The sequence below is a fragment of the Cryptomeria japonica genome, chromosome 1, assembly GCF_030272615.1.
Source record: "Cryptomeria japonica chromosome 1, Sugi_1.0, whole genome shotgun sequence".
NCBI lineage: Eukaryota > Viridiplantae > Streptophyta > Pinopsida > Cupressales > Cupressaceae > Cryptomeria > Cryptomeria japonica.
The window spans coordinates 455,329,365-455,349,953 of record NC_081405.1 but is presented as its reverse complement, the minus strand read 5'-3'; positions in this window follow the sequence as shown (position 1 = coordinate 455,349,953).

Here is a 20,589-nt window from a genome sequence, read left to right as displayed (position 1 = left end):
ATGCCCCTAACAAGCAGCACATTTTAAAACGCTGCATAACTAAATTTAACCCAAATATAATAATGATACAAGAAACCACACTAAGTAAAGAGGAGTTAGAAATATTTGACAAAAAATTGGGAATAAGGAGAATGGAAGGCTCCCTAGCCAAGGGGGCTTCGGGAGGAATAGCAATAATATGGGACCCCAGGATAGTGGCCTTTAACCTACTTTATAAGACCCCTAACTGGTTGTGTGGAAGGATTAATAATATTAAGAATAATTTAAATTTTGTCTTATTTAATATTTATGGACCTATTCAGAATAAAGATAAAAAGAGAATCTGGGATGAAATAGAACAATTTCTTACCTCTATCCCAGATTAGTTATGTATCATTGGAGGTGACTTCAACGCCATTATTGACCCATCAGAAAAATAGGGAGGCATAAAAAAAAGTCAACTAGGCCACCATTGATCTCAGAGATTGGATGATTCAATTGCAACCTCATGGAGATTAAAACAGAAACAAAATCCTTCACATGGAACAATAGAAGGAAAGGTTTTTGTAACATTGCAGAAAAGTTGGACAGATTCTTCATAAGAGGAAATTTGGCCAACATTTCAAACACCTTTGAAGCAAAAATCCTTCCTCTCTCAGGTTATGACCATTTTCCAGTCCAACTCTTCATCTCTAAATCCATACCCTCATCTAAAAGCCCTTTTAGATTTGAATTAATGTGGCTAAGAGATGATAACATCTTAAAATTAATAGAAAAATGGTGGACGGAATTTAGATTTATAGGTTCTAAACCCTTCAAATTAGTCACTAAATTAAAAACAGTTAAACAAAATCTAATAGCCTGGAACATAAATCAGTTTGGGAACCTCTTTAAGAAAAAAATAGAAATAGAGGAAGCTCTAAAAGAAGTGAATGAAGAGGTCATTAGTTTTGGGATGGATAATAACCTCTACATGAAGGAAAAATTCTTATTAACAGAATATGAGGAAACTTTGGCCAGAGAAGAAATCTTTTGGAAGCAAAAGTCTAGAGAAAATTGGTTGGAGTCTGGAGACAAAAAAACCAAGTTCTTCCATAACAGCACAAAATAGAGGAGACTAGTTAATAGAATTACTAAAATTAAAACCAAGTCTGGAGCTCTCAGCTGCAACCCAGAAGTCATAGATGTAGAAGTAATTGATTACTTTATGAACATCTTTAACAATCAAGACGGCTCTAGATTATCCTTGCAGAATGAAGTGCTCAAGTGCATTCCGAAGATAATAAACAAGGATCAAAACCAGTTATTAAATGCTAAATTCTCTAAGATAGAAATTGAGAAATCCCTTTTCCAGATGAATCCAGACAAGGCCCCTGGGCTAGATGGATTCCATGTCGCCTTTTTTCAGAAATGTTGGCACTTCATCGGGGATGAAGTCACAGAGGCATTCAAAGGAATTAGGAATTAAAGGAAGATCCTTAAAGAATTAAACAACACATTCATAGCCTTGATACCAAAAAAAGATAAACCTAAAAGTTTTGAAGAATTCAGACCTATTGCTCTATGTAACACATTATAAAAACTTCTAACTAAAACCATAGCAAACAAACTTCACAATCTACTCCCTCTGTTAATTAGTGAGGAACAAACAGGTTTTGTTCTAGGTCGCTCAATCTATAATAGAATCATTATTGCCCAAGAAGGGATACATACAGTTCAAACTAATAAAGACCCGAGTATGCTCATCAAACTAGATATAAAAAAAGCTTATGATAAGGTTGACTGGCACTTCTTATGTAAATGCCTTGAAGCTTTTGGCTTTTCTAAACAATGGATCAATCTTATATATGAGTGTATATCAACACCAAAAATGTCAATCCTCGTTAATGGGTCCCCAGTTGATTTCTTCAATATCTCCAGGGGACTAAGGAAAGGGGATCCAATCTCTCCCTTCCTCTTCATACTAATGGTTGAGTCCCTCGGAAGACTATTAAATACTGCAAGAGAACAATCATCTATTCAGGGAATTAAAATTACCAGTGGCCTAGAAGCAATTACATCAACAATTTGTGGACGACACCATGCTCTTTGGACATAGTAATGTTCAAGAAGCCAAAGCCATTAAACAAATTCTACAGATGTAGTACCCCTACCCTAATCTATTTCTAACCTTGGTTTAATCTTGATTAGTTTATCTTAATATAATGTTATAGTCAGATGTTGATTTAACGCATAGCTGTTGATGTGATTTCCACACTAGTTGTATGCAAGTTGTTAGTGTACCTATCTCATGGTATTAATATCGGGCTAACGCTTTCATTAAATATTATATATGTATGCATGTATGACTCTTGGTTGCAGGAGATTTCAGGTACAACGCCGTATGAGTGCGAGGTTCGTCTTCACCTGGATTTGCAGGTTTGAGTGTACCTCTTTAATCCTTAGAGTTGGATTAGGTGGTCGTAAGACCCTAGTTGACCTTAGTCGTGCTCAAGTGAGCATCGCCAGTCGTCGTCGGTAATCCCTTTTTGTTTGGGTTTGCGAGTCGTCTGTTTGGTTGACCTTCTCGGTTTGCGTGCTTGGTGTGCTTGGTTAATTGATTAATTAGTCCTTAGTAATTATCTTGATTAAATATGTATTTGTGCTTTAGAGATTAATGGATTAATCGAAATTTCGTTATGCGATTTTCGTTGATATTGGATTGCTTATTTTATTTGGGAGTGAGTTCGATTAAATGACTGATCTTGACTATTTAATGCATTTTATATATGCTGTTGAAAAAAAAAAAAAAAAAAAGTTTGGTATTTAATCGCAATAGACGTAATTGCTTTCTGTTGGATTCTGAAATTAGAAAGGTTAAATTTGATTAAATGAGGAAATCGTTTTTTGGAATTAGAAAGCAAGTTAATTTATTACTATAGTTAGAAAGGAATTAATTTTTGAGAATTATTTGTAAATAAAATTTTTAATTCCAAAAATGGAATTTTTGGGTCAACTCTTCCATATAACCCAAAATTTGGGGGAAATTGGAGGATGGACATTTTGGAGGAATTTTGGTTGGAAAGAAATTTTGGAGATGAAATTTGGTGATTTTGGATGGGGAAGGAGGTTTTGGTAGCTGGAGATTGGGACTCCTCAGCAGATCTTGCCAGGAACGCGAGATCAGGTAGGATCCAACTCTCAATCTTAGTTATTGTTTAAAATGGAAATGGTGGTTTGAATGTTTTCATGCTCTTGGTTTTAGATTCTCCATCGAATGCCATGCTTATGAATTGATTTAGTAAATTTATTAGCTTGGCTGGAAGTGTATTTGTGGTGTGGTTAATCCCTCTATTCTCTTGGGCGTTTGAAACCCTTGGATGCTTGTAAAGAATGAGAAAACCATCAAGAAAATGTGATATCAAACTCAGTTTGTTTAAACTGAAATTTTAGTAAATCAAAATTTTATTATGAATTTTGCGGTCGGCGTTTTGTGTTTATTGAAAACCGAACTGTGTTTCAAAAAAAATAAAGAAAATATATTAAATTATATCCACTGTGTGTTTGTATAACAACGCGGTGTATTTTATTTTAATCGAGCCGTGCGTTTTTTTTTAACGTAGCTGTGGGTTGGGGTTTGGAGGGCGGGGAGCGGAGCTCCACCCGCTCCTCCTCCCCTCCCCCGCGCATCCCCCCCTTCTCCTCCTTGCCATCCCTTGTGGTCTGCGGTTGGGCGTTGGCCGTGGCTCACGGCGGTGGCCGCAGGGGCCGCGGTGGCCGCAGGGCGCCGCGGCACCTGCGGGCACCACCGCGAGCGCCGCCCGCACCTTTCCCTCGGCTAGGGTTAGGGCACGGCCGCCTCGCCTTTCTTGTTTTTGAATGCGTTTTTTTTTTGTTTAAAGCATAGTTTTTAAAATAGTTTTTTTTAATGTATTTTTTTTTAGTATTCAAAAAAAAAAAAAATGCATATAATGATTGTGAATATTATTTTAATGTTAAGTTTTATTTAGCTTCTTAATTAGGTTTAAGGTGGCATTAATCTTGATAAAAGTTGATTGGATATTGATTAATTATATAATGGAATTTATAGGTGGATTAATTAGTCAATCTTCATTTCGTGACTTATGCCCTCTTCTTAATTAAGTTCTAAAACTGTAATTTCGCAATTGAATATTGTTGTTTATATTCTGATTGATCTTGGATTAATGAATCTAGATCTTACCTTCTAGTGATTAGAGCATTTGGCTAATTAAGGTAGTATTGTTTAAAAACAAAATAGAGAATAATATGTTATTGGAAGATCGTTGAAATACGACGTAATTACTAATTGATGATGTTAAATATTATCGTAGAACATATCATTTGAGTAATTGAGAAGTAAGTGAAATATTTATCGTTGGGTATTTGAATTTAAACGATATGCTTTGGAAATGATTATCTCCATTTAGATTCTCTTTCTGCATTTATATTTCCGTAATCCGTATAATGCATCTGGGCTTGAGAAATAATACGAAACTATAGAGGTTGGTTTTAGACCAGTATGTTAATGATGTTTTGTCGGAGATTAAATACCTTGTTTAATTGATTAATGGTTGTCTGAGTTTTATTAATATGAATTTGGTTTAAAAACTCTTTATGGATTTATATGTTTGTTCGATGCTTTGAACCTTCAAGAGTTAGAAAACCAAGAACAACCTATCCCTAGATGAGGTAGATACTGTAAGCTGATTTAGATCTTGTAGAAAACTTGATCGACTTGTAATGATTAAATCAATTTGAAGAAATATTGTCTTTTCTGATTATTGCCTTGCGAGTTTAATTTCTGTATTCGCCTTTAATTATGAAATGGCATGTTTTGCTTTGTTTAGTAGGACCCTGTCGTTTGGATTGACTTGGGGTACCTGTTTCAGTCCTCGATTCCGAGTTGACTGTTGTATTGTGGTAGTGTCATTTTGATCTTATCCTCCTTGTGTGTGAGTCGAATGATGATTGTGGTTGACCGTTGTTGGTCGGGTCTCTAGTTAGAGTACCGTCAGTAAGTGATTACTTTTGAGTCATGTATGACCTGATGATTGTGTATCTCTTCTTGAACTCCGTTTGTCAGACCATGTCTATTCCTTGGTTTTGAGTTCGTCCGAGTATAGTCTAGTGTCGTATGGGAAAGTGGCTTTCGATTGGGGGCCGCGCCCAAAGTGGCTGCTGGGTAACCCATTGAAAGTGAGTCTAATAAGTGATAACCTAATAGTAGATTAGAATGTAATCTCTAAGTAAGATAATGTGCCTCACACATGGGACGAGTGCTATCATAGATTCGACATGATGTGAGAAGGCCTGAAATGGCAAACCGCCATCCTTGTCTTCACGAGAGGATGTGTGGGTCCACATGAGGCTTGGATGGGCCGGAAGCTCAGATTAGGTTGCCAGGGTGACCCAGTGTATGGGGCCGGGACCTATGAAGACTTGCCATGGTAACCATACCAGGTTGTGTGATGACACTTGTCCCTACGTTCGCTAGTGTGTTGTCGTTTTGTCCTGTTAGGAGTACCTTTGTGAGTCGTCCCTTTTGTCTCTGCCCTTGTGAGTGTCGGTTTCATGTTAGACCTTGGGTGGTGATGGCTCAGTTTTATGGATGCTCTCATGGACCTCTTGTTTTAGCTTTGATTATGTTCAGCTGGATCCTGTTCTTTCAAGGATCGTTTATGTATTAATTGACCGATGCGGTCGTTTGTATATTGTTTATGTATCGCCTTGATGGCTAGATTGTATAGTGTAACCTCTTGTATTCTTAACTTTATTATTTATCAGAGGGGTCTTGCAGTTGAGCAAACCCGGAGATGTAGCCCTTTAGGGGTGAACTCCGAGATCATTATGGTGTTATGTGATGTGTTCTCTTATGTTTCCTTTATTCAGCTTTATCATGCATGAATAGCTTATGTTAGAATGGTTAAGTGGATAAATGGAATTAACTTTAAATGCTTATATGTGGTTCCTTCTTGAATGCCATGTTGATCGAATGCTTAAGTGGTTTAGATGAGATGTATCGTAGATGCTAGTATGCAATCGTCCTTTGAAATGCAATAAGTTGGAATATGGAAGAATGTAACTTAGAGTAATGAATTATACTCAGTTGTTGTTAAGGAATTTAAATATGCTTGGAAAGATCTCTTATGTTATGATGAAATCCTAGTGTATTAGAATGTTAGATGTATGGTTTGTAATTTTAAATGAAAAGCTTGAATGAAGATTATGAATGGATCTTAATGATGAATCTTCGCTTGTGATTTATATTTCCCTCTTTTGAAAGAAATTATCTTGTTTAAGAATTATCTCGTTATTAAGATAATCAACTTACTGGATTAATCATGTGAGTTAAGTGAATTGTGAAATTTAAGTAATCTCGTTGGGAAACTCTTTAGGTGTTAGTTGAAGTCTTCCGCTATGTAATCTAAATCTTTGATATCTTGTTGTATCTAATGTGGTGTAACTTTTTAAAAAAAAAAATTGCACTCTATTCTTGTGTTTTGGCTTAATCCCTTCGGGGTTTCCTGGCGGGGCATTACAACAGACCTACTCACTAGTGTCTGGACAAGAAATTAACACCACAAAATCAAATATTTTCTTCTTCAATATTGAAGAGAAACTAGCAGACAAGATATGCAAAACCTTAAAATTTAATATTGGCATAATGCCATGCAAATACCTAGGCATCCCCTTGGACAAAGGCTACAGATCCTCAAATTTGTGGGATCAAATTATATCAAAAATAAAAAATAGAATCATCTCATGGAGCGGGAATCGGCTATCCTCAGCTAGCAAGGCCACTATGATAAAATCAGTATTATCGGCTATGCCCATTTACCAACTCTCTTGTATAGACCTCCCTTTAGTAAAAAAGAATGAAATAAATAAACACATTAGAAACTTCTTCTGGCAAGGGGCTAGTCAAAAATGTAGAAAGCCTCTGATGGCTTGGGAAAAAATCTACAAACCTAAAGAGAAAGGGGGTTTGGGGATAAAAGATACGATACTATAGAGCAAAGCCCTTGGGGCTAAATTGGTATGAAGAATGCATAACAATCCCCATTTAAAATGGGCCAGTATCCTATACAATAAATATCTCCATAATAACGATCCAACCAACATCTTTAGAGCTCTTTCACCCCCCAAGGGATCCAGAATATGGAATTTCATGATGAACTGCATGGAAATAGTATCAAAAAAACTAACGTGGAATCTAGGGAATGGAAAGAAATTACTATTCTAGTTAGACTCATGGGGAGGTTACCCTGCAATAGGAAAAGATAACAAATTTGACACTTCTAGGGTTATCCTGGAGAGACTATGGGGAGATAAGGTTGTTGATTATATCGAGGAATATATAGTGGAGGGTATTAAAGTCTGGAGGTGGAAATCATTTGAAAATTTGGGACTGTCAGCCTATGAAGTAAGAGAACTGGAATCAATATTGTTGTCCAGGAAAACCTCTTTAGGTAAGGATGAGGATGGAGTAATCTGGGCAGGGTCTAAGAATGGTAGGTATAGCACAAAAGAAGGATACAACATTCTTATTGAACAAGGGCATTATACTGCTAAGGACATTCCATTAAGACTTTGTGGGACAAGAGATGCTTTCCCAAAGTAGGGCTATATGCTTGGCTAGCATTACATAAGAAATTCCTAACTGCTAACATATTCAGAAAAATGGGGTATAAAGGCCCAAGCAGATGCCTGCTATGTGAAAAGGAAGAAGAATCAACCAATCATCTCTTACTTACTTGTGAATACTCTCATAATTGTTGGAGTTGGCTTAGAAAATAACTGAATTGGTACTCCCCCATCCCAGACTCAGTCATAGCTATGTTTCAGGCATGGCCCATCAAGAACAAAGGGAGCATGTATGAGGGAATTTGGGTGGTAGTTCCCTCAATGCTTGTTTGGGAGCTCTAGAAAGAAAGAAATAGGAGAATTTTCAGAGATGACAATTTGGAATGGCAGCAACTCACAAACAAGGTTGAGGTGGCCATTATAAAACTAATTAATAGCCATTCTATTAAAAACCATAAAAACATGAAAATGTCATAGTGGGATGATAAAATGAGATTAAAATGGACTGGCCTAAAGATTCCCCCGTTTGTTGGGGATGGTCCTATTAGAGCTATTCAAAAATGCAAAGACTGCAAGTGGATGCCCCCAAATGAGGGTTAGATTAAACTCAATTTTGATGGAGCCTCTAGAGGCAATCCAGGAGTGGCGGGCATCAGATGCAGTATACATAACTCAAAGGGAGAAGAAATAGCAGCTCTAGCTCATCCTTTGGGATTCAGCACAAATAATGAAGCTGAACTTAGAGCTCTTGAGGAAGGAATTAAATTATGTAAAATCTTGAAAGTTAACAAAATTAACATAGAAGGAGATTTTACCATCATTATCAATGCCCTCGGGCAAGGGGATATGCCCAATTGGAAACTCAATGCAATCCTTAAAAACATTCTTTGTATGGTCCAACCCTTTGAAGGAATAACCTTCAATCACATATATAGGGAAGGTAACTCCAGGTCGAACCATCTTGCAAACCAAGGTGTTGATGGTAAACCGAGTATCTACATAAAGTTGGGCCACTCACCTCTAAATTGATCCTCTCAATAGTCAATAGTGGCAAGGGATGACTAACAAAACCTAAAAATTGTTATAGAAACTACTAAGTAATCCCTTTAATTTAAATAAAATCATAATTCTTAACCAAAAGAAAAACTCTGTAGCTAAGCAACTACGAGACCCCCTCTATACATAACACCAAGATAGCATCTAAACTCAACATATGATTGATAATCATTAAATGGATAATATTTACTTCCCCGCAAAAGTATAGTTTCGAGGAAGATAAGTTGTCATTTAATTTCCCCACCGACCTCACATCACAAGTAGTAAGAAGTCGATCTTATCAACACTTTACCAAGATATGGGAAGATGTACTTATATGATAACTTTTTTGGCTAATGAGAAAGATCTGTCTAAATCATAATTACGATGTGACATTAAAGGCCTGCCCATTAATTATGGCAGTATCTAGAAAGTTCACCTCTAATCTTAATAAAGCTAAAACATAGTCATTTTTTACTTACGATAGACTCTCACTAAAACTATCTAAATCCCTTTGTTATCAGCTTCTTAGACAAAAACCATGGATACCCCGGTAAGACTGAAAAGCCTAAAAAGACAAATGGCATTCATTGGGGAAATTTCAAGGGATAGGTTGAAAAGAATCATCAAATTCCCTCATGAGTTGGTGATGGATGCGGTGGAGCACATCCTTGGTGAGGAATTCTTAACTAATGAAGACTGAACTAGAGCCAACAATGACATTGCGGCCATGTTCCTAGCGGTTACGATGCTTATTGAAAAGGATAGAGATATTATAGGGGGCCTATGCAGGGCAATCTTCAAGGCTTCAATTCTGGTTGAATTAGACAGGGTTATGGTCAATATCAGCAATGAGATGACCATTCCCAAGCCCTCACACTATGACATTTTGATTTTAAACAACAATTTGGTTCCTAGAAAGCTAATACTAGTTATTGAGGACCATGGGGCCTTCAATGCAAGGGTGGAAGAGATACAAAGAAGCATTAAAATTATCCTTAATCTGTTCCACCTCCGAGTGCCTAGGAAGGCATCATGGTTTGAAGACTACCTCAAGATACAGGGCATCGAGCTTGAAGGAGAATCTGACTCCTCGGAATCTTTAGAAGAAAGATGAAATACCTGAGGTGAGCCCTCTTTCTTTCACATTTTTTTGGTTATATACAGCATAGCTAGGGCTTATGGTTAATACTGCATACTCTCTTTCTTTGGTTATATACTCTCTTTACACTAAAATAGAGGCATATTATAGCTAGAAGAAGATCCTCCCAATAGACTGTTATATATAAGATACATATGTAATCCAATGATGTAAGAACAAGGTCTGGAAAACTCTGAAGTATGCTTAAATATAAGGTTATATAGTGTTACTGCAGTTTTATATAGTTTGAGGCAAGTGCATGTTATTGTGCCTTGCAATAGGCAGGAATGGCACATTTGGCAAAGCGCAACCCTAATTTTCTGATATCTAGTTTACACTTAAATTTGGCTAACCCTCTCTATGGAAATGATTCCTTGCATCAAAACAATTCAAGGCTTAATTGTATAGTACTTAAAAAGCAAGATTAGTTCTTGATAATTATCTGCAGGGGATTCAACGGGTAATGTGGGGCAACCATAACAGGCAAGCTATTGAGTAATGGGTAACATTTACCCTAGCTCACTTATAAAAATATATAAATATATATATAAGTATATACATATATACATAAATATAGGTATATATATGTGTATATATATATATGTGTGTATATATATATATATATGTGTGTATATATATATATATGTGTGTATATATATACATATATGTATACATACATATACATACATATATGTATGTATACATACATGTATGTATGTATACATACATATATGTATGTATACATACATGTATGTATGTATACATACATATATGTATGTATATGTATACATACATACATGTATGTATACATATACATACATCTATGTATGTATACATACATACATGTATGTATACATACATATATGTATGTATATGTATGTATACATACATATATATATGTATATATATATATATATGTATATCTATATATATATATATAGATATACATACATACATATATATATATATATATAGATATACATATATATATACATATATATATATATATAGATATACATATACATATATATATAGATATATATATATATATATGTATGTATGTATATCTATATATATATGTATGTATATCTATATATGTATATATATATGTATATATATATGTATATCTATATATATATATATATATATATGTATGTATATATATATATATGTATATATGTATGTATATATATATGTATGTATATATATATATATATGTATGTATATATGTATGTATGTATATATATATGTATGTATATATGTATATATGTATGTATATATATATGTATGTATGTATACATATATATATATATATATATGTATGTATACATATATATATATATATATATATGTATACATACATATATATATATGTATATATATATGTATACATATATATATATATATATATATATATATATATATATATATACATACATATATATATATATATGTATGTATATATATATATATAGATATATGTATATATTTATATTTATATATATATATATGTATGTATACATATATATATATATATATATATATGTATGTATACATATATATATATATGTATGTATACATATATATATATATATATATATATATACAAATATAAAAATAGATATATATATAGAGTTATATACATACACAAAAGTGTATTTTATATAATTATATATATTCATAACCTAATATGAGGTCATTATCAATCTATTGTCCTTTCATGGTAGGCTATAGGCTATTCAAGGTCTTATTGTCTAATTCAATCCAATTGTAGCCTATCATGGCTGAATGCTTCCCTCACGGTTATTAACTATATTGGAAGTGCACTGTTAAGGAGGATATCACTAGAGATTATAAGATAAGACTAAATCTAGGCATTAAATATTCATCATTCAAAGATATGCAAACTTTTCAGAAAACTGCCAGAACAGGGCAAGCCAGGACCCTATTTTATGCTACCTAAATAGGGCTCCCTGTCAAAAATAGGGATGGGTCATTTAGAAACTGTGAAATAAGACAGGTATACTCCATGCAGGATAGGGCCTGTTGGAGGGCTCGGGGTGGCTACTATATTAACTCTTAATAGAGAATGTGAATGCTACCTGTTGTTATTAAGGCAAATGAGTTCTGAAGGTTCTTTGTTCCTTCACCTATAAAACACTACATGTAAGTAATAGGTTAGCTAATTTTTGTGTCTCTTTCCCTTTAAAATTTCTATGTTAAAGGGAAGATATGAGGTCCTTTTATCCTGAAGTCAATGCAAACTGGAAACATCCTACTGGGTTGATTTCAGGATACAAGACTTTGTACCCTCCCCTCTGTTATTAATAGTGATTTTATGTTGTTGGTTGGGAAGGAAGGAGACATATTAATGACTGCCCTATTTATGATTAGTATTGCATTTCTCTACAACATTTGAACAAGTATCACTAGTATTATTTGTGAGATCAGAGGTGTTTGATCCTTTCACATTGAACATATATATGATAATATAATTGCATATTCCTAGGGTATCAAGGAGGATATGGTTCTAACAAATGCATTCGATAGAAGGATATGTGTGTTGGTGTTCTGGTTTTTTCTATGTGCAGGAGGAATCAAGAAAATGAGGAAATACAGAAGGATCTAAGCACTCCTGGAAGGATGAAAAAAGAAAAGCACCATGGCACCACCCTGAGGACATATAAATAATACCACAACAACAACAATGATGGAAGATTTAACATAATAGTATTGTTTATTTTGTAATCGGCTGGCCAAGCCTTACTATAAAACAGCAAAAATGGCAAATAATGTAAACTTATATGCTAGGAATAAATTCCTTGGGCGAGACTAGAGGTTTTCTTGCCTCAGTTCTTTCCTACCAGTGCCCACACTGAACCGAGGTGTAACTCTTAAAATTTAATAAAAATATTGCGGCTACAGCCTATTACCTATCAAAAAAAAAAAAATGTTAGTAGATTCCTTTCAAAATATAAATATTGTTATTTATTTTTTTTATTTTTTTTTTAGAAATCCTCCTCCTTGATGTATCTTTTTTTTCAAAAAATCAGATTTTTAAGAATGGAAATATATTTTGGAAAATAAATTCATTTTTGTGTATTTTGGAAAATAAATTCATGTGTGTGTATTTTGGAAATATATTCATCTCTATGTATTTTGGAAATATATTTGGAAAATAAATTCATCTCTGTGTATTTTGGAAATAAATTCATTTATGTGTATTTTGGAAATATATTTTGGGAAATAAATTCATCTCTCTGTATTTTGGAAATATATTTTGAAAAATAAATTCATCTCTGTGTATTTTGGAAATAAATTAATTTCTATGTATTCTGGAAAATAAATTCATCTTTGTGTATTTTGGAAATAAATTCATCTCTATGTATTTTGGAAAATAAATGCATCTCTGTGTATTTTGGAAATAAATTCATTTCTGTGTATTTTGGAAAATAAATTCATCTCTGTGTATTTTGGAAATAAATTCATCTTTATGTATTTAGGAAATATATTTTGCAAAATAAATTATTTTGGAAATAATTTCATTATAAATTCATTTCTATGTATTTTGAAAAAAAATTCATCTCTATATGTTTTGGGAATAGATTTTGGAAAATAAATTCATCTTTGTTATTTTGGAAATAAAATCATTTCTGTGTATTTTGCAAATAAACCCATCTTGTGTATTCCATCTCTGTGTATTTTTAGAAACATATTTATATTCATCTCTATGTATTTTTAGAAACATATTTATATTCATCTTTGTGTATTTTTATACGATCAATTAAATTTAAATTTTGTTTAAAGTTTATTTAAAATTTGCTTAATATTAATGTATTAATGTTAAAATTAAGAATTTAAATTTATTAATTTATTTATTTATTTTGTTCCTTGTTAAATAGATATAATTAAATTTTATTAGGATATTAATTATCTTTTTCTATTTTTATTTTTTGAAATTGTAATTAAGTCAAATCAAATAGTTGAAATAACTTTATATTTTAAGCAATCCAAATAATTAATTTATATTCTCTGTCCTTCAAGTTATTAAAATCTAATTGGTACCTTGGGGGTTATTAATTTAATAGGGAAATTAAGCTTAATTCTTAAGCTAGTACTAATTATTTTCTTAATCAACGTTATCTTTATTATAGGTTAAGTTACATACCCTCATTGACCAATAAATATAAAAGGGAATATTTTTAGAGTATTAAGATTGTAATTATTCATTTCAACGAGTAGAACATTAAGCTAATATTATAATTCAACATCTCCCTCAATGGAGGAGCTTGGAGGAGTAAGGAGCGGCAATGGGAGAATTCAAAATTCAAATTCTCTTCAAGGCGGGAACTCTGGTTCCAATGGTGGGAGCGGCCAGAACGAAGGAGTTGGCCCCATGGGAGAGAAGGACAAGCCTCCAGACATTCCGGAGGCTGTTGACATCTCGCAGACTAGTAGTACTCTGCCAGAGAAGAAAGAGGGTTCCTCCAGGCTTTTGGGGGAGGGGTCTAGCAGGGGGCCCAGCCCACGTGAAGAGACCTTGGAGAGCGGAAAAGAAACTAAAAAATGGTCTTCCCTTTTTGGAACTAAACCATCTGGTAAATCCTCTTTACCTCCTGTCAAGAATATTTCTGATCCTTCTGGTGGAAACTTCGCTATCTCTATTCTTGATCTGGTTCTGGATCATAATATAAATAGTATGTCGAACTCCCTAGTAGGAAAATTTATGGGTTCGCGTCCAAATATCAAAGTTGTTAGGGCTTATGTCAAATGAAAATGGGCTCTGAAGGGTAATGTTGAAATCTCGGCTTTACCTAAAGGCCTCCTATCTTTTACTTTTTCATGTGAAGAAGATAAATTAAGGATACTATGTGGAAGTCCCTAGATGGTCGGAAAGACAGCTTTGGTTCTTCAGAAATGGCATCCGAATCTGAACATCAATGACTCTCTTTTAGAACAAGTCCCAGTATGGGTAAAGTTACTAGGTTTGCCTCTTGAATATTGGGCAGAAAGCATCTTCTCAGAAATTGCAAGCTCCTTTGGTGAACTCCTCTCTATAGACCCAGTCACAGCTTCAAAAAGGAGACTCACTCATGCTAGGTTTTGTGTAGGGATAGCCCATGATGCAGACATGTCGAAACAGATAGATCTAGTGTCAAAGTTGGGAACATGGAAATAGCAAATTGAATATGAATCTATCCCCTTTGCTTGCTTCCATTGTAAAAAAGTAGGTCATTGGGCAAAATCCTGTCCAATCAAGCCGAAAGTAGAGCTCAAGCAAACTAAACCCCAGATTGAAAGTAAAAAGGCTCCAGAAAAAATGGTATGGCAAGTTAAAAACTCGGAGAATAAGGAAGCTAACTATAATTGCTTTGAACCATTGGAGGAAAATAAGGAAGTGTCCTCAACTTCTATCTCCAGTCCCTCAACCCAGGAGTATTGAGAAATGAGTCAACCAAAGTCAACACCTTTGTTATAGCACAGACTCAAATAGAGGAACTGAAAGAAGAGACTAAATCTTCAAATGACATAGCTGAAGTGGTAGCTGACACTTATGTGAGTAAGGAATTGTAAGAGAAAGAGGACCAACCTGAGGAAGGGGAGATCCCTGGCTCCCAAGAAGAAAAGACTGACTCTTCACTACTCATGACAAGTTCTGAAATGCAAGAAGCCCAAATATCTGCAATACTGGGTATGAACCTTTCAGATTCAGACCAGAACTCAAAAATAGCAAACAGTGATTTAAATGTTTCCAGAATCCCTAATTGGGGTAATGAAGACAAAATTTCCAGAATCCTCAGTAACCTGGAAGCGGCTCTTGAGAAAGATGTTGAGTGGAAAATACCAAAATACAGGAACAAGAAAGGAACCACTCCATCGGCTTCAGGAAATCTAGTAGAATAGCTCAAGTTGATGTTGGGTATATTTTCTCTTCCCTAGGTTGACCCTCTAACCATAAAGTTAGAGACAAGGAGGCCAGTAAGAACATTGCAGATGGGACCCAAAAGACTCTTAAGGAGTTAGGAATCGGTAAGTAACTATGAAGATTATCTCTTGGAATATTAGGGGACTTAATAATCCTCATAAACATGATATCATTAGGAATATGATAAGGGATAGTAAACCTAATGTTTTTCTAATTCAAGAAACCAAAATGAGTAGAGAAAAAATTGAATCTTTGAAGTTTTTCAAAAATGGGAATGTTAGTGGTGGTAGTTTGGAAGGTACTTTAGGAGGTATAGCTACCATTTGGAACCTTAATACTGTCAAAGGCCATGTTCTTATTCAGGAAAAAAAATTATCTTGCATTAAATTTGAGCATTTAAAAGATGGTACTTCATGGGTCCTCACTAACATTTATGCTCCCAATACCTTGAAAGCTAGAAATTCCTTCTGGAAAAAAATTATAGAAGTTAGGGATAGCTTCAGAAATCTTACCTGGTTGGTCATGGGAGACTTCAATACTTCTTTGAGAGAGGAGGAAAAATTTGGAGGAAGCCCCTCTCAGCTAGAAAGTAGGCTGGCCCTCTTGGACTTTATTAACACTCAGGCTCTCAATGATGTGGAAATACAAGGATGCAATTACACATGGACTAATAGGAGAACTGGTAATGATCTTATTCAAGTTCATCTTGACAGGACTCTCATCTCAGATGACTGGTACAGTCATTATTTTTGTTCTCTATCAGCCCACATCTGGGTTGGGTCAGATCATTTTCCTATCACCTTCATTTCCGACCCAATTAATAGAAGGAGACACTTTTACTTCAGATTTGAAAAAATGTGGACCCATCACCCAGATATCAAAAGTAATATTTAGAAATGGTGGAGTATCTAAGTTGAGGGAAATACTATGTAGAGAGTTGTTAAGAAACTTAAAAGTGTGAAGGACAATATAAGACTCTAGAATAAATCCAACTTTGGGAATATCTTTGAGGCCAAAGGTAAAGTCCAGGATGACCTTAAAAAAATATAGGCCCAAATTCAAAAGGATGGTTTCAGTACTATGTCCATTGTTGATGAAAATGAGACTCTTAAAAAATACCATGAAATCATTGCTAAAGAGGAAACTTTCTGGAAGCAGAGATCAAGATGCATTTGGCTTAAGGAAGGAGATAGGAATACAAGATTTTTTCATATGTCAAAGATCAAGCATAAAGCGGCCAATAGGATAACCAAACTAATTATGGATAATGGGGAGTTGGTCAAGGAGGAAGAAATAAGGAATGAAGCTAAAAGGTACTTCTCGGAACTGCTAAAGAGGGATCACAGATTGGATGTTGAAGCTCAAACTTCTTTCCTTCATTATATTCCCTATCTCATTGATGAACATATGAATTTATCCCTTTCTTCCATTCCTTCGATCTTGGAAATCAAAAATGTTGTTTTTTCCTTTGATGGTAACAAAGCGCCCGGCCCAGATGGTTTCCCCATTTTCTTTTTCCAAGATTTCTAGGACATTGTCGAGAAAGATGTTTCCAACGGGGTCAAGGAATTTTTTGAGGCTAGAAAACTTTTGAAAGAAATCAATGGTACTTTCATTGCTCTTATTCACAAAATCTAAGGTGCGGACTCTATGGACAAGTTTAGACTAATCAGTTTATGCAACTCTTTCTATAAGATTATCTCCAAGGTTCTTACTACCAGAATTATGTTTGTCCTTCCTGCTTTGATTACTCATCAGCAAAATGGTCTTGTCCCTGGAAGACAAATTCTTGACTCCATTATAACTGTCCATGAGAATATTCATTTTCTTGTTAGAGGTAAGAAGCAGGGTCTCATCCTCAAGCTCGATCTCTCCAAGGCCTATGACCAGGTTGACTGGCCTTTTCTTGTGAAGGTTCTTATGGCTTATGGTTTTTCCACTAGAGTTATCAACCTCTTCAGCCAACTTATTACCTTGGCCTCTTTTGTTGTTCTTGTTAATGGTTCCCCTTCCCCCTTTTTCCAAGCTTCTAGAGGACTAAGGCAACGGGATCCCATTTCCCCCATCCTCTTCATCATTATGGCAAAATGTTTTGGTAGGTCCATGGAAAATATGGCTATGCAAGGCTCCTTTAAGGGACTCCAACCTTCTTTTGCTGACCTTATTTGCTCCCATCAACAGTTTGTGGACGATACTATCATCATGGGGGAATCAGGTATCTCTGAAGCTAAAACCCTGAAGAGTACTCTTTGTAAGTTTGCCTCAGCTTCTGGTCAGCTCATTAATTGGGTCAAAACCGAAGTTTTTTTCATCAATACTCCTGAGAGAAGACAATAGAGAATCAGCAGAATCCTGGAATGTAGGATTGTTGATCTTCCTGTGAACTATCTTGGCCTCCCCATGGGCATTGCACCTCTTGATCCTTTTTGGAGCTCACTAGTGGATAAATTTCATAAAAAACTAGTTGGTTGGAAAGAAGCCCTTTTAAGTCAAGATGGAAAGCTTCAACTTCTAAAAGCTTCTCTTCAAAGCATATTGATCTATGCCCTAAGCCTTTTCAGAATTCCAGTTAAGGATGTTGATGCAATTAAGAAAATTTAAAGAAAATTTCTATGGTTAGGGGTTGAGGACAAGAAAAGAATGTCTCTTATGGCTTGGTATCAAGTATGCAAACCGAAAAGTAAAGGAGATCTAAGCCTGAGAAGAATCCAGACCTTAAATGAAGCTCTCTTGTCCAAATAGGTCTGGAGAATGTTCCATTGAGATACTAAATGGCGTAAAATCTGGTGAAGTAAGTACTCTCTTTTGTCCTCCTCTCTTTCTTCTTTTATCAATTCAGAAATCAGTATTAATGGGTCCCACATATGGAATCATGCCTCTAAGTGCAGAGAAATCATTGCTAAAGGAGTAATTTGGAAAGTAGGAAATGGTAGGAAAGTTAAATTCTGGGAAGACCCCTGGCTTTTTGATAAACCTTTGACTGAAATCCCTGAATGGGCCCCTCATGCTCCCTCCTGTATTAGAATTTTTGGCCCTTTAGTTGAAGGGTATTGGTCTGGCAATAAATGGCAGAACATTGAAAGTATCCACCCAAGCCTCACTGAGCTCAAGATCCATCTATCTTTAGTCTGGTTGAACAAAGAGGAAGACTCCCTCATTTGGAAACATGAACCCAAAGGTATTATTACTGTTTCTTCAATGTATGGTGTTCTCTCCTCCACCCCTCCTATTAATCCTTTTTGGTCTAAAGCCTAGATTAAGGGTTTGACCCCCAAAATCAACTTTTTCTATTGGACCATCCTTCAAAATAAGATCTTGACCCTAGACAACCTCAAGGGTAGAGGTTTTGCCTTCCCTAATAGATGTGCTTTGTGTCTTCAGGAGGGAGAGTCAATGGACCACCTGGCCATCCACTATTCCTATTCTGCCTCGATCTGGGAAAGATTTCTTAAAAATTTTAGCATTGATTGGGTGTTTCCTAACACTATCGGTGAACTGTTCTCCTCTTGGAATTTTCATTGTTCTAACTCCTTTTTAAGATCTTTGTGGCAGCTATCACTTCCTCACATCCTATGGGGATTATGGAAAGAAAGAAACAATCATATCTTCAGGGACATATCCCTCAATCAGGATATTGTGTTTCAGAAAATACAATGGGCGATTGTGGAGAATATTGGGATCATTGAGGGTCCTTGTTTCTCAACCAACCCCCTGGAATCTAACATTTTAAGCTCCTGGAATTTGAAGAATGTTGGTAGCTCTGACCCCAAACAAAACAAAAGACTTGAAGCAAGGTGGAAAACCCCCCCTCATGGTTGGTTTAAAGTCAATTTTGATGGTGTTGCAAAAGGTAACCCAGGCCCTGTGGGTTGTGGAGCTATTATTAGAGATAATAAAGGTATTTGCAAGGAAATGATTTTTGTCCCAATAGGGAGTCAAACAAACCATAAAGCAAAAGCAATGGCAGCTCTCCAAGGTATTCTCCTTGCTAAAAAATGGAATTGCCCCTACATATGGATTAAAGGGGATTCAAACAACATCATCAAATGTCTCAAGGGGACCTCTAAGCCCTCATGGTCTATCAACAATATTATAAAAGCCGCTAGAGACCTTATCAGCACCTTTGAAAAAAGTTATATATCCCATATCTACCGTGAAGCCAATGGGTCCGCTGACTGGGAAGCCAACGCAGCAGTCAATAAAGATAAGATGATTACGTGGACGGGAGAACAAGGACTCCTTGAGGATGTCAGACTAATCATTTTTAAGGACCGATATAGTAGCACTCCAAAGATTTTTGATGGACAGAGTAATAATGAAATGGACTAAATGGAGTACTTCAAGTTATTATAATAATGTCAGCATCATTTATTATAATACTTATTCTATCACTTCCCACGCTTTCTGGGTAAATTTGATAGTTCTGAGAAACTTTCTGTCTAAAACTCTGCAAGTTTCAAAATTCGGCTTTGAACAGCAAAAATATGAGCGGAAACAGACATTGATACGAACCTAGTAGCTACAAGGAATGAAAACAAAAGGAGGCGGTCTGGAGCATTTTGCAGAAGGGTGGATTTTTGAAATTCATGGAGAGACTCCATGGACGGGATGGCACGGTTACCAGTTTTTTCTGCAAAAACTGGATAAAAGGCACTTTGAAAATGGGAGACCAGTCTATTGTAATTGATGAAGACCTTATTTCCCAATCCACGGGTCTCAGAAAGGAAGGATGCAGCTTCTATAGAGATAGAAAAGTCAGTAAGGAGGCCATTGACAGATATCTTGAAACCGAAAAGGAGAAAAAATGCCTAGTGAAGCTAAGTAAAACTTACTATCCCCCTAGGGCTTTTGTTAAACCATTGCGAGAGGTCCTCTTTGTTTTAATGCACTACATTACATTGGATGGTAGATTCGCTAAAGTATA